Source organism: Zea mays, chromosome 1 (assembly GCF_902167145.1).
Source record: "Zea mays cultivar B73 chromosome 1, Zm-B73-REFERENCE-NAM-5.0, whole genome shotgun sequence".
In the NCBI taxonomy this organism is placed as follows: Eukaryota; Viridiplantae; Streptophyta; class Magnoliopsida; order Poales; family Poaceae; genus Zea; species Zea mays.
Genome location: NC_050096.1, coordinates 287,052,114 through 287,066,548, shown reverse-complemented (window position 1 = coordinate 287,066,548; position 14,435 = coordinate 287,052,114).

The window sequence follows — 14,435 nt, the reverse complement described above, 5'->3', positions numbered from 1 at the left end:
ACACCCTCAGCCAAGGCAAACACCCCACCCACTCAGTTACTCCGCTCTGCCGGCTACACGCATAGTGTCGCTTCGCCTCCAGTCCACCCTCCTGGTAAGCACCTCCGCTCCACCACCAGTAATATCACAACACCACATGACACAGATTCTACTCAAGACTCTACCCATCCATATATCGCTATTCTGACCACTATACTAAATATTTGTTGGTATACTTGCTGGTTTGTATGTTTGCTTGTTCATGTTGCATAGTTATCGGAGCGTTCGTGCCGTCTCGTGGAGGCCAGATCCGCAAGTCTACGCTAGGCGGTGGAGCCAGAAGCCAGTTCCGCGAGCTCCCCTTCCCCCTTCGCCGAATAAGCATGGCAAGCTCACTGGATCCCTTTGATGCATAAATTACCTATGTTTTTCAACCACAACCCTCAGCCTGTTATTTTATGCATGATATGATTTTGAGACAAGTTATTATGGCCACCGAGCCGCTTGCCGCAATCAATCCCTGATATATATGTTCCAAATGATTTGAGAAAAGGTGTGAGTTTTCAAAAGAAAATGCTTTTCAAAATGTGTATGATGAAGGGTTTTCACCCTTATCACCTTGTGAGTGGGATAATCAGGGACTCCCTGGTTTAGGGGAGGGCCTAAGGTGTTGGCTCAGCTGGTTTAGGCGTGAGCAGAAGGATTGTCCCTCGTATAAGGACTGGTTTGTCATCTTTCACTACCTGTACTCATGATAAGTACAACCACTCGAGACTGTGTGGGCAGTCACTCAATCTGAACTCGTACGGTCCAACCCCAGGGTTATGAAGGCTAGGGAGCACCGGGAGGATAAGGAGGGGGAAAGTTTTGTCTGGTTTGGACATGGTGGTGGCCTGACTCCTTCCGGATAACCATTAAGGTTAGGACGTGCGAGGAAAGAAAGAGATTCGGATTCGGGTCTCACTAGCTATGAGATTGCAGAGCCAGACTAGTGGGTAAAGTGTACACCTCTGCGTAGAGTTTGAAAACCTATTCGAATAGTCTGTGTCCACAGGAATGGACGAGTCTGGTATGGTATGGCAATTAATGTTTTGTTTTCCAAAAAAAAGAGATGGTTTTGAGAAAAGTGGTTTTTAAAAGGTTCGGCGGTTGAGCCGTGAGCTATGGTGGACGGGAAGTCCCGTAGCTGTTTTTGAAAATGAAAACCAGTGGGAACTACTGATATACCTGGATGGTTTAGTCCAGGGGATTTTGTTATAATACTGAAAAACTTCCTGCTCCTTTTGGAGAGGATGCGCTTTGCAAAAATACAAAATGATTTTCAAAACAACTCTGCATAAAATATTGGTGTTTCTGCAAAATATCCTGAGCTCCACATATTCCATGCATTATATCTAATTTCCCCATTCCGCGGGTGAAGGTGGGCTGCTGAGTACGTTTGTACTCACCCTTGCTTATTTGTTGTTTTTCAGAAAAAGGAGATCGGGTAAGAGTTACGACTGTTCCCAACCTTGCCTGTGGCTGTTGGACCGCTGAATTGCTTCACTGCGTATATCGGGCTGCTTCAGCCCCACTCTGATGATATGTCTCGAGTTGTGGACCAACTCTTAAAGTTGTTCGCCACCTTTGTAGGTTTGTCTCGTTTAAGCAGATCTGAAACCATCTGATGTATAAATGTGTTTACTAGCCTCCTGGGACTAGTAATTGTATCACATTTGAGTCCCAGAGGATTGGGGACGCTTCATTGAACTAGCTACATTTACTTTTTCTAGCTTAGCATTTAAATCATCAGTTAAATTCTTAAGACTAAAAATAGAATCATTGCAAGAAGATAATTCAGAAGAAAGAAGTTCATTTATCTTAACTTCTAGAGCAATATATTTTCAACATTAACAAGTTTATCATGTTCCTCATAAATAATATCTTCTTGTTTTTCCAATAACCTATCTTTCTCATTAAGGGCATCAATTAATTCATTGATTTTATGTACCTTAGATCTATCTAAACCCTTAAACAAATCATTATAATCTACATCATCATCAAATTCCTCATTACTAGAAGAAGTATACTTAGGAGTATCTTGTGTATGTACCTTATTCTCCTTAGCCATGAGGCACGTGTGATGTTCGTTGTGGAAGAGGGAGGATTTGTTGAAGGCGGAGGCAGCTAGTCCTTCATCGTTGGAGTCAGATGAAGAACAGTTAGAGTCCCATTCCTTGCCAATGTGCGCCTCGCCCTTCGCCTTCCTGTAGTTCTTCTTTTTCTCCTTCTTCCATTTCTTTTTTTGTCCCTGGTCATTTTCATTATATGGACATTGTGCAATAAAATGACCGGACTTACCGCATTTGAAGCATGAGTGTTTTCCCTTTAACCTGTTCTTGTTGGGATACTCCTTGCCCCCTTTCAAAGTGGTTTTGAAGCGCTTGATTACAAGCGTCATTTCTTCTTCATTTAGTCCGGCAGCCTCCACTTGTGCTACCTTGTTAGGTAGTGTCTCCTTGCATACATTGCTTCCTTTACCATCATGCGCCCGCTCACAAATTTTCCAAGAATTTCCTCGGGCGTCATTTTGGTGTACCTGGGATTCTCACGAATAAGATTTACAAAATGATGATCAGTAATAGTAAATGACCTTAGCATGAGTCGAACAACGTCATGATCCGTCCATCTTGTGCTTCCATAGCTTCGGATCTTGTTCACCAGGGTCTCGAGCCTATTGTAGGTTTCGGTTGGCTCCTCTCCCCTTTTCATGGCGAACCTTACCAGTTCTCCTTCCACCAGCTCCATCTTTGTGATCATGGTGGCATTGTTACCCTCGTGAGAGATTTTGAGGGTATCACGTATTTGCTTAGCATTGTCCAAACCGCTGACTTTGTTGTAATCATCCTTGCATAGATACACTAACAACACAGTAGTAGCCTGGGCATTCTTATGAATTTGTTCGTTAATAAATACGGGATTGTCGCTACTATCAAAATGCATTCCATTCTCAACTATTTCCCAAATGCTAGGATGGAGAGAGAATAAATGACTACATATTTTATGTCTCCAAAAAGAGTAATCATCTCCATCAAAGTGGGGGGTTTACCAAGTGGAATGGACAATAAATGAGCATTAGTATTGTACGGCATGCGAGAATAATTCTGATTAACAGTTTTCTTTTTTGTGGATGAGTCATCGTCGTCGTCCCTTGATGAAGAGGAGGAGGTGTCACTGTCATAGTAGATGATCTTCTTGACGCGCCTCTTCTTCTTCCCATCCTTCCTCTTGTTGTTTGAGCCTGAGTCGGTGGGCTTGTCACCTTTTGGCTCATCAACATAGAGGATCTCCTTCTCCCTTTCCTTGTCGTTGATCACGATCCCCTTTCCCTTAGGATCCATCTCTTCGGGTGGTTAGTCCCTTGATGAAGAGAACAACTCTGATACCAATTGAGAGCGCCTAAGGGGGTGAATAGGCGATCCTGTAAAAAATAGCTTAACAAAACAAACTTGGACTAGTATTAGATTTGTGAAAGCTAAGGCCAAGTTCGAGAGAGGAGTATGAGCGGAGAAAACTTCTTCACTTAATTTCTCTTCACAAGATGAGTACTAAGCTTAGAGAAATTATGAAGTGAACAGAAGTAGAGAGAATCGCACAAGAATAAAGACAAGTGACACAACGATTTTATCCCCTGGTTTGGACAAGTAGAATACTTGCATACTCCATGTTGTGGCGTCCCAACGGACGAGGGTTGCACTCAACCCCTTTCAAGTGATCCAAAGATCAACTTGAATACCACGGTTCTCTTTATCTCATGTATATCCCTTTGTGAGGAATATCCACACTTTAGAGTCTCTCACACCTTACACAGATGATCTCAAATGAACACAAGAGTAAGGGGGGAATAGCAACACACACAAGAGCGAGAGTTGCAGCAGCAACACACACAAGAGCGAGAGCGAGCACACGAAAGCAGCACAACGGAGTTACACTCAAATCAGTGCTTGAATCTCTATCACAATGAACCAGATGTGTGTATGCGAAGCCTTGGTGTCTTAGTATTTTCAAAAGGTGCTTGGTGTACTACTCCATGCACCTAGGGGTCCCTTTTATAGCCCCAAGGCAGCTAGGAGCCGTTGGAGCTCCATTTGGAAGGCCATTGTTGCCTTCTGTCTGTGGGCGCATCGAAATGTCCGGTGTGCACCGGACTGTGAACAGTACGCGCATGGAATGCGGCAAAGAATCCCCTGATTGGTTGGTTTCCACTTCTGGGGGCACCGGACTGTCCGGTGCCCCTGTCGAGGGTTGGCCAGCGCTGACGTGTCCACTAGTCGTTGCGCAGCTGGTACACCGGACTGTTCGGCGCCTCGCGCAGACCGTCCAGTGAATTATAGTCGACGTAGGCTGAAAACCTGAGGGCGGTGAGTTCGGCCAAACCGTGCACCAGACTGTACGGTGGGTGGCACTGGGCCATCCGATGCAGCGCAGTCCAGCAGCTTCTCTCTGTTTCTTTCTTTGTTTCATTTTGTTTCTTTTGGACTTAACTTAGCTGAGTTCCTGGCATTTAGACAAATATGATTAGCACACAAATCAATTGACTCAGTGTCCAGAACATACCTTTTAGCTTGATCCATATAACTTTGTACTAAGTCTATTCCAAGCTCATTTTGTCTCAATCACTTTGCTTAACATTATGTTAGTTCAAACATCTTGTGTTGTGCATATAATGACTAAAACAATATACAAATGGCCCAAGGGCAAATTTCCCTTGCTTTTCATGACTCAATTGATAGGGACGACAGTCTGGTGTACCATGTTAGAGCTGGGCCTTCGAGTGCTATGAGAAGGATTTGGCCATGGTGGCGTCGTCCCCTCCGGATGATGCAATTGCAACCTAGTAGCTCATGATGAATTGTGATGGGTCTGTGTTGCCATTGTACTTGGGGTAAGCACCTGCTCTAAAGTTGTTAGGCCAAGGTGAAGCTTGGAGTTGTGGTGCAAGTAGGTGTCGCTCATCAAGGTAATTAATCCCCTAGAAAGTGGTTGGAGTGACGAGATGGCTCTGCTACATGTGGTGTGAATCTTCGCCTTGCATATCTGCAATTTGTTGTTTTAGCTCTCTGGCCTTCTGCTCCTCATCTAGTATCATTTGCCTGACCTTGGCTTGCATGGTGATGCGTTGGCACTTGGCTGCAAGTATTCCTTTTTGTTCCTGTAAATGATTGTTCTTGATGCGCAGGGCTTCGGCTGAAATGCCTAAAATTTTGTCGTCTTCGATGATGTCTTCTGCCTCTAGGGGTAAAGCCTGGTGGGGGTGCCTAGGGCACTCCCTTAGAGCTGCAGGTGCGCGCGGTGCCCTCCGGCGTAGGCAGATTGTCATGGCGTTGCCTTTTGCTGTTGACGGCCTCATCATCGAAGGACTCCTGAGGGATGTTGTCCATAATGGGAGCCTTGCCATTCTTTTCAGCCAGAAGAGCCGTCTTTGCTGCATCGTCGATGGAAGTGGCAGTCTTCAAAGTCGCTCTCTTGGGGGCCATCGCAGGAATGGTTTTTTGGAGCACGAACGGTGGGCGCCAAATGTTCGAACTTGCTAACTCGTGGTCAGCCAAGCTCAAACAGTGGAGAACAGGAAATGGTTTGATGCTGATTAATACAAAGTATCACAGCAACAGTGTTTTTTCTGTCCGTCGCAATGGTGTTGTATGGGGGTATTTATAGGTAACCGAGGGACATCCCTACCCTATCAAAGATGATTGTGCCCTCGGTTACCTACGTTATCCCCGGAATATCTGAAAGGGAAATAGGCTTACACCTTTTCCTAAATGATTTTGGTGGTTGAATTGCCCAACACAAACAATTGGACTAAATAGTTTGCTCTAGATTATAAGTTTTACAGGTGCCAAAGGTTCACAACAAACCAATAAAAAGACCAAGAAAGGGTTCAAATAAAGAGAGCAAAAGAAAACCCAAAGGCAGCCCTGGTCTGGCGCACCGGACTGTCCGGTGTGCCACCGGACAGTGTCTGATGCACCACAGAGTTCCACTCTGAACTTGCCACCTTCGGGAATTCGGGAGGCCGCTCCGCTATAATTCACCGGACTGTCCGGTGTAGCACCGGACTGTCCGGTGTGCCAAGCAGAGCAATGACTCCAAGCGCCAACGGTCGACTGCAATGCTATAGTAAAACGCTACAGTGCGCGCCTGCGCGCGCAGAAGCCAGAGTAGGCGTCGGAGGCGCACCGGACAGTGAACAGGACCTGTTCGGTGGCCCCACTTGTCAGAGCTCCAACGGTCGGAACCCAACGGCCGGGTGATGTGGCTGGCGCATCGGACAGTGTCCGGTGACGCACCGGACTGTCCGGTGCGCCATACGACATCAGCCTCCACCAACGATCAATTTGGTGGTTGGGGCTATAAATACCCCCAACCACCCACACTTCAATGCATCCAAGTTTTCAGCTATCAAACCTCATACAAGAGCTCTAGACTTCATTCCAAGACACAAACAAAGAGATCAAATCCTCTCCCAAGTCCGGAATCACTTCAAACAAATTAGTGACTAGAGAGAGACTTTTCTGTTCTTTTGAGCTCTTGCGCTTGGATCACTTTTCTTCTTCCTTCTTTCTTGTTCCCAAGATCATTGTAATCAAAGCAAGAGACACCAATTGTGTGGTGGTCCTTGTGGGGAATTAGTGTCCCGTTTGATTGAGAAGAGAAGCTCACTCGGTCTAAGTGACCGTTTGAGAGAGGGAAAGGGTTGAAAGAGACCCGGTCTTTGTGACCACCTCAATAGGGAGTAGGTTTGCAAGAACCGAACCTCGGTAAAACAAATCACCGTGTCATCCGCTCTTATTCGCTTGTGATTTGTTTTCGCCCTCTCTTTCGGACTCGTTTACATTTCTAACGCTAACCCCGGCTTGTAGTTGTGCTTAAACTTTATAAAATTCGGATTCGCCTATTCACCCCCCCCCCTCTAGGCGACTTTCAATTGGTATTAAAGCCCGGTACTTCATTAGAGCCTAACCACTTGAAGTGATGTCGGGAGCATCGGCCATGAGGGACATCGGGACCAGCGACAAGTCCGCAAGCTCGGGGAGAACGCATTCAAGGGAGTCCACCCACAAGCACAAGGAGGAATCCTCTTCCTCCATCAAGTCCCAACGGAAGGGTGATAAGAAGAAGAAGATGAAGAAGGTGGTCTACTACGAGACCGACTCTTCGTCACCCTCCACCTCCGGCTCAGAATCGGCATCCGCCACTTCTAAGTGCCATGAGCGCAAGAAGTATAGTAAGATACCCCTTCGCTATCCTCGCATTTCAAAACGCACTCCATTACTTTTCGTCCCATTAGGCAAACCACCTATGTTTGAAGGTGAAGATTATTCAATGTGGAGTGATAAAATGAGGCATCACCTAACCTCACTCCACAAAAGCATATGGGATATTGTTGAGTATGGAGCATAGGTACCGAAGAAGGGGGACAAGGATTATGATTCGGAAGAAGTCGAACAATTCCAACACTTCAACTCCCAAGCCACAACTATACTCCTCGCCTCTCTAAGTCGAGAGGAGTATAATAAGGTTCAAGGGTTGAAGAGTGCAAAGGAGATTTGGGATGTGCTCAAGACCGCGCACGAAGGAGACGAGGTGACCAAGATCACCAAAAGGGAAACGATCGAGGGGGAGCTCGGTCACTTCATGCTTCACTAAGGAGAGGAGCCACAAGCTATGTACAACCGGCTCAAGACCTTGGTGAACCAAGTGCGCAACCTCGGGAGCACCAAATGGGATGACCATGAAATGGTCAAGGTTATTCTTAGATCACTCGTTTTCCTTAATCCTACTCAAGTTCAACTAATTCTTGGTGATCCAAGGTATAAACTAATGTCTCCCGAGGAAGTGATAGGAAAGTTTGTGAGCTTTGAACTCATGATCAAAGGCTCCAAACAAATTATTGAGCGAGGCGCCACCTCCACACCCGAGGTGCAACCCGTCGCCTTCAAAGCGATGGAGGAGAAGAAATAAGAGTCTACACCAAGTAGGCTTCCCATCGACGCCTCCAAGCTCGACAACGAGGAGATGGCTTTAATCATCAAAAGCATTCGCCAAATCCTCAAGCAAAGGAAGGGGAAATACTACAAGCCCCGTTCCAAGAAGGTTTGCTACAAATGTGGTAAGCCCGATCATTTTATCGCTAAATGTCCTTTGTCTAGTGATAGTGACAGGGATAACGACAAGAAGGGAAAGAGGAAGGAGAAGAAGAGGTACTACAAGAAGAAGGGCGGCGATGCCCATGTTTGCCGGGAGTGGGACTCCGACGAGAACTCCACTGACTCCTCCTCCGACGAGGACGCCGCAAACATCGATGTCACCAAGGGTCTTCTCTTCCCCAACGTCGGCCACAAGTGCCTCATGGCAAAGGACGGCAAGAAGAAGAAGGTAAAATCAAAATCCTCCACTAAGTATGCAACCTCTAGTGATGAGGATAATTCTAGTGATGATGAAGATAACTTGCAAACTCTTTTTGCCAATCTTAACATGCAACAAAAAGAGAAATTGAATGAATTGATTAGTGCTATTCATGAGAAGGATGAACTCTTGGATAGTCAAGAGGACTTCCTTATTAAGGAAAACAAAAGGCATGTTAAGGTTAAAAATTATTATGCTCTAGAGGTAGAAAAATGTGAAAAATTAACTAGTGAGCTAAGCACTTGCCATGACACTATTTCTAGCCTTAGAAATGAAAATGCCAAATTAATTGCTAAGGTTGAGAAATCAAATGTTTGTGATGATTCAATTGTTAACCTTAGAAATGATAATGCTAGTTTAATTGCTAAGATTGACAAATTGAATGCATCTCTCTCTAGCCTTAAAAATGAGAATGAAAAATTAATTGCTAAGGCTAAAGATTTAAATGTTTGCAATGCTTCTATTTCCAATCTTAGAGATGAGAATGCTATTTTACATGCTAAGATTGTTGAATTAAATACTTGCAAACCCTCTACATCTACCGTTGAGCATGTTACTATTTGCACTAGATGTAGAGACATTAATGTTGATGCTACTCATGATCACCTAGCTTTAATTAAGAAACAAAATGATCACATAGCTCAACTTAGTGCCAAAATTAATGATCATGACTTGGAAAATGAAAAATTTAAATTTGCTAGAAGCATGCTCTATAATGGGGACACGCCCTGGCATTAAGGATGGCATTGGCTTCCAACAGGGAGATAATGTCAAGCTCAATGCACCTCCTAAAAGATTGTCTAACTTTGTTAAAGGCAAAGCTCCCATGCCTCAGGATAATGAGGGTTACATTTTATACCCTGTCGGTTATCCCGAGCACAAAATTAGGAGAATTCACTCTAGGAAGTCTCACTCTGACTCTCATCATGCTTTTATGTATAAGAGTGAGGCATCTAGTTCTAGGCAATCAACCCATGCTAAATTGCCTAGGAAGAAAACTCCTATTGCATCAAATGAACCCAACATTTCATTTAAGACTTTTGATGCATCATATATTATAACTAATAAATCAGGCAAAGTAGTTGACAAATATGTTGGGGCCAAACACAAGGGCTCAAAGACTTGTGTTTGGGTACCCAAGGTGCTTGTTTCTAATGTGAAAGGACCCAAGACCGTTTGGGTACCTAAGAACAAGGCCTAAACTTGTTTTGTAGGTTTATGCATCCGGGGGCTCAAGTTGGATCATCGATAGCGGGTGCACAAACCACATGACTGGGGAGAAAAGGATGTTCTCCTCCTACGAGAAAAACCAAGATCTCCAAAGAGCTATCACATTCAGGGATGGAAATCAAGGTTTGGTCAAAGGACTTGGTAAAATTGCTATATCTCCTGACCATTCCATTTCAAATGTTTTTCTTGTAGATTCTTTAGATTACAACTTGATTTCTGTCTCTCAATTATGCAAAATGGGTTACACCTGTCTTTTTACGGATACTGGTGTTACTGTCTTTAGAAGAAGTGATGATTCAGTAGCATTTAAGGGAGTGTTAGAGGGTCAACTATACTTAGTTGATTTTAATAGAGCTGAACTCGACACTTTCTTAATTGCTAAGACTAACATGGGTTGGCTATGGCACCGCCAACTAGCCCACGTTGGGATGAAGAATCTTCATAAGCTTCTAAAGGGACAACACGTTTTGGGACTAACCAATGTTCATTTTGAGAAAGATAGGGTTTGTAGCGCATGCCAAGCAGGAAAGCAAGTTGGTGTTCATCATCCACACAAGAACATCATGACGACTGACAGGCCGCTTGAGCTAATCCACATGGACCTATTCGACTCGATAGCTTACATAAGCATCGGCGGGAGTAAGTACTGTCTAGTTATTGTGGATGATTATTCTCGCTTCACTTGGGTGTTCTTTTTGCAGGATAAATCCCAAACCCAAGAGATTTTAAAGGGATTCTTGAGACGGGCTCGAAATGAGTTCGGCTTAAGGATCAAAAGATAAGAAGCGATAACAAGACGAAGTTCAAGAACTCACAAATAGAAGGCTTCCTTGAGGATGAGGGCATCAAGCATGAGTTCTCTTCTCCCTACACGCCACAACAAAATGGTGTAGTGGAGAGGAAGAATAGAACTCTACTTGACATGGCGAGGACCATGCTTGATGAATACAAGACTTCGGACCGGTTTTGGGCGGAAGCAATCAACACCGCTTGCTACGCCATCAACCATCTCTATCTTCACCGAATCCTCAAGAAGACATCATATGAACTCCTCACCGGTAAAAAGCCCAATGTTTCATATTTTAGAGTCTTTGGTAGCAAATGCTTTATTCTTGTTAAAAGAGGCAGAAAATCTAAATTTGCTCCTAAGGTTGTAGAAGGTTTTTTACTAGGATATGATTCAAACACAAGGGCATATAGAGTCTTTAACAAGTCCACTGGACTAGTTGAAGTTTCTTGTGACATTGTGTTTGATGAGACTAACGGCTCTCAAGTAGAGCAAGTTGATCTTGATGAGCTAGATGATGAAGAGGCTCCGTGCGTCGCGCTAATGAACATGCCCATTGGGGATGTGTGTCCTAAGGAATCCGAAGAGCCTCCACAAGCACAAGATCAACCATCTTCCTCCATACAAGCATCTCCACCAACTCAAGATGAGGATCAAGCTCAAGAGGTTGAAAATGAAGATCAAGAAGATGAGCCACCTCAAGAGGAGGACAATGATCAAGGGGGGAGATGCCCATGATAAAGACAAGGAAGATGATGACGGTCCAAGACCGCCTCACCCAAGAGTCCACCAAGCAATACAATGAGATCACCCCATGAACTCCATCCTTGGCGATATTCATAAGGGGGTAACCACTCGATCTCGTGTTGCTCATTTTTGTGAACATTACTCTTTTGTGTCTTCTATTGAGCCATACAGGGTAAAAGACGCAATAAGGGATTCAGATTGGGTGTTGGCAATGCAAGAGGAACTCAACAACTTCACGAGGAATGAGGTATGGCATTTAGTTCCACGTCCTAATCAAAATGTTGTAGGAACCAAGTGGGTCTTCCGCAACAAGCAAGATGAGCATGGTGTGGTGACAAGGAACAAAGCCCGACTTGTGGCCAAGGGATATTCACAAGTCGAAGGTTTGGATTTCGGTGAAACCTATGCACCTGTAGCTAGGCTTGAGTCAATTCGTATATTACTTGCCTATGCTACTTACCATGGCTTCAAGCTCTATCAAATGGACGTGAAAAGTGCCTTCCTCAATGGACCAATCAAGGAGCAGGTCTATGTTGAGCAACCTCTCGGCTTTGAAGATAGTGAGTACCCTAATCACATCTACAAACTCTCTAAGGCGCTTTATGGGCTCAAGCAAGCCCCAAGAGCATGGTATGAATGCCTAAGAGATTTTCTTATTTCTAATGACTTCAAAGTCGGAAAAGTAGATCCTACTCTCTTTACTAAAACAATTGCAAATGATTTGTTTGTATGCCAAATTTACGTTGATGATATCATATTTGGGTCTACTAACAAATCTACCTGTGAAGAGTTTAGTAGGATCATGATTCAAAAGTTCAAGATGTCTATGATGGGGGAGTTGAAGTATTTTCTAGGATTTCAAGTCAAGCAACTCCAAGAGGGCACCTTCATTAGCCAAACGAAGTACATTCAAGACATACTCACTAAGTTTGGGATGAAGGATGCCAAGCCCATCAAGACACCCATGGGAACTAATGGGCATCTCGACCTCGACACGGGAGGTAAATTCGTAGATCAAAAGGTATACTGGTCGATGATAGGATCTTTACTCTATTTATGTGCATCTCGACCGGATATTATGCTTTATGTATCCATGTGTGCAAGATTCCAAGCCGATCCTAAGGAAGTTCACCATAGGGCCATAAAACGAATCTTGAGATATTTAGTTTATACTCCTAAGTTTGGCCTTTGGTACCCCAGGGGATCCACTTTTGATTTAATTGGATATTCCGATGTTGATTGGGCAGGGTGTAAGATTGATAGAAAGAGCACATCAGCGACTTGCCAGTTCTTGGAAAGATCTCTGGTGTCTTGGGCTTCTAAGAAACAAAATTATGTCGCTCTTTCTACCTACGAAGCCGAGTACATTGCCGTAGGCCATTGTTGCGCGCAATTGCTTTGGATGAGGCAAACCCTTAGGGACTATGGTTACAAATTAACCAAAGTTCCTCTCCTATGTGATAATGAGAGTGCAATCCGCATGGCGGATAATCTCGTTGAGCATAGCCGCACTAAACACATAGCCATTCGGTATCACTTTTTGAGGGATCACCAACAACAGGGGGGTATCGAGATTGCATATATTAACACCAAAGAACAATTAGCCGATATCTTTACCAAGCCATTAGATGAGAAAACATTTACCAAACTTAGGCATGAGCTAAATATTCTTGATTCTAGGAATTTTGATTGATGTTTTGCACACATAGCTCATTTATATACCTTTGATCATCTCTTTCATGTGCTATGACTAATGTGTTCTTCAAGTGCATTTTATGCTAAGTCATAGACTGAAAGGGGAAATGGAGTCTTCGGCGAAGACAAGGCTTCCACTCCACTCCATCGAATTATTCATCCTTCGTCGTCGCTCCACACCGCTCTCCAATTTGGTATAATCTTCACTCTTATCTTATTTACCAAAGGGAGAGAAAGTAACAAGGGCTTATATTTCACTCACGAGTATCCGTTTTTGGTGATTCATGCCAAAGGGGGAGAAAGTATTAGCCCAAAGCAAAAGGACCGCACCACCACCAATTTCAAAAATTTATAGTCTTTCAATTTGTATTAAAGAAGTGTTTTTAAAGACTTTCAAATTGGTATCTTATTTTTGATATAATTTCAAATTGGTATACCCTCTTCAAAATTAATATCTAAAATCCTCTTGAACACTAAGAGGAGGATTTCATTAAGGGGGAGTTTTGTTCAGTCAAAGGAAAAGCATTTGAAACAGGGGGAGAAAATTTCAAATCTTGAGAATGCTTCTCAAAATCCAATTCATTTACCTTTGACTATTTGCAAAAATACTTTGAAAAGAATTTCCAAAAGAGTTTGCAAAAACAAAACAAGTGGTGCAAGCGTGGTCCAAAATATTAAATATGAAGAAAGCATCCATGCATATCTTATGAAATGTATATTGGTTTAAATTCCAAGTAACCTTTGCACTTACATTATGCAAACTAGTTCAATTCTGCACTTATATATTTGCTTTGGTTTGTGTTGGCATTAATCACCAAAAAGGGAGAGATTGAAAGGGAAATAGGCTTACACCTTTTCCTAAATGATTTTGGTGGTTGAATTGCCCAACACAAACAATTGGACTAACTAGTTTGCTCTAGATTATAAGTTTTACAGGTGCCAAAGGTTCACAACAAACCAATAAAAAGACCAAGAAAGGGTTCAAATAAAGAGAGCAAAGACAACCCAATGGTAGCCCTGGTCTGGCGCACCGGACTGTCTGGTGTGCCACCGGACAGTGTCCAGTGCACCAGGGAGTTCCACTCTGAACTTGCCACCTTTGGGAATTCGGGAGGCCGCTCCACTATAATTCACCGGACTGTTCGGTGTAACACCGGACTGTCCGGTGTGCCAAGCGGAGCAACGGCTCCAAGCGCCAACGGTCGACTGCAACGCTACAGTAAAACGCTACAGTGCGCGCCTGCGCGCAGAAGTCAGAGCAGGCGCCAAAGGTGCACCAGACAGTGAACATGACCTGTCCGGTGGCCCCACTTGTCAGAGCTCCAACGGTCGGAACCCAACGGCCGGGTGACGTGGCTGGCGCACCGGACAGTGTCTGGTGCGCCATACGACAGCAGCCTCCACCAACGGTCAATTTGGTGGTTGGGGCTATAAATACCCCCAACCACCCACACTTCAATGCATCCAAGTTTTCAGCCATCGACCCTCATACAAGAGCTCTAGACTTCATTCCAAGACACAAACAAAGAGATCAAATCCTCTCCCAAGT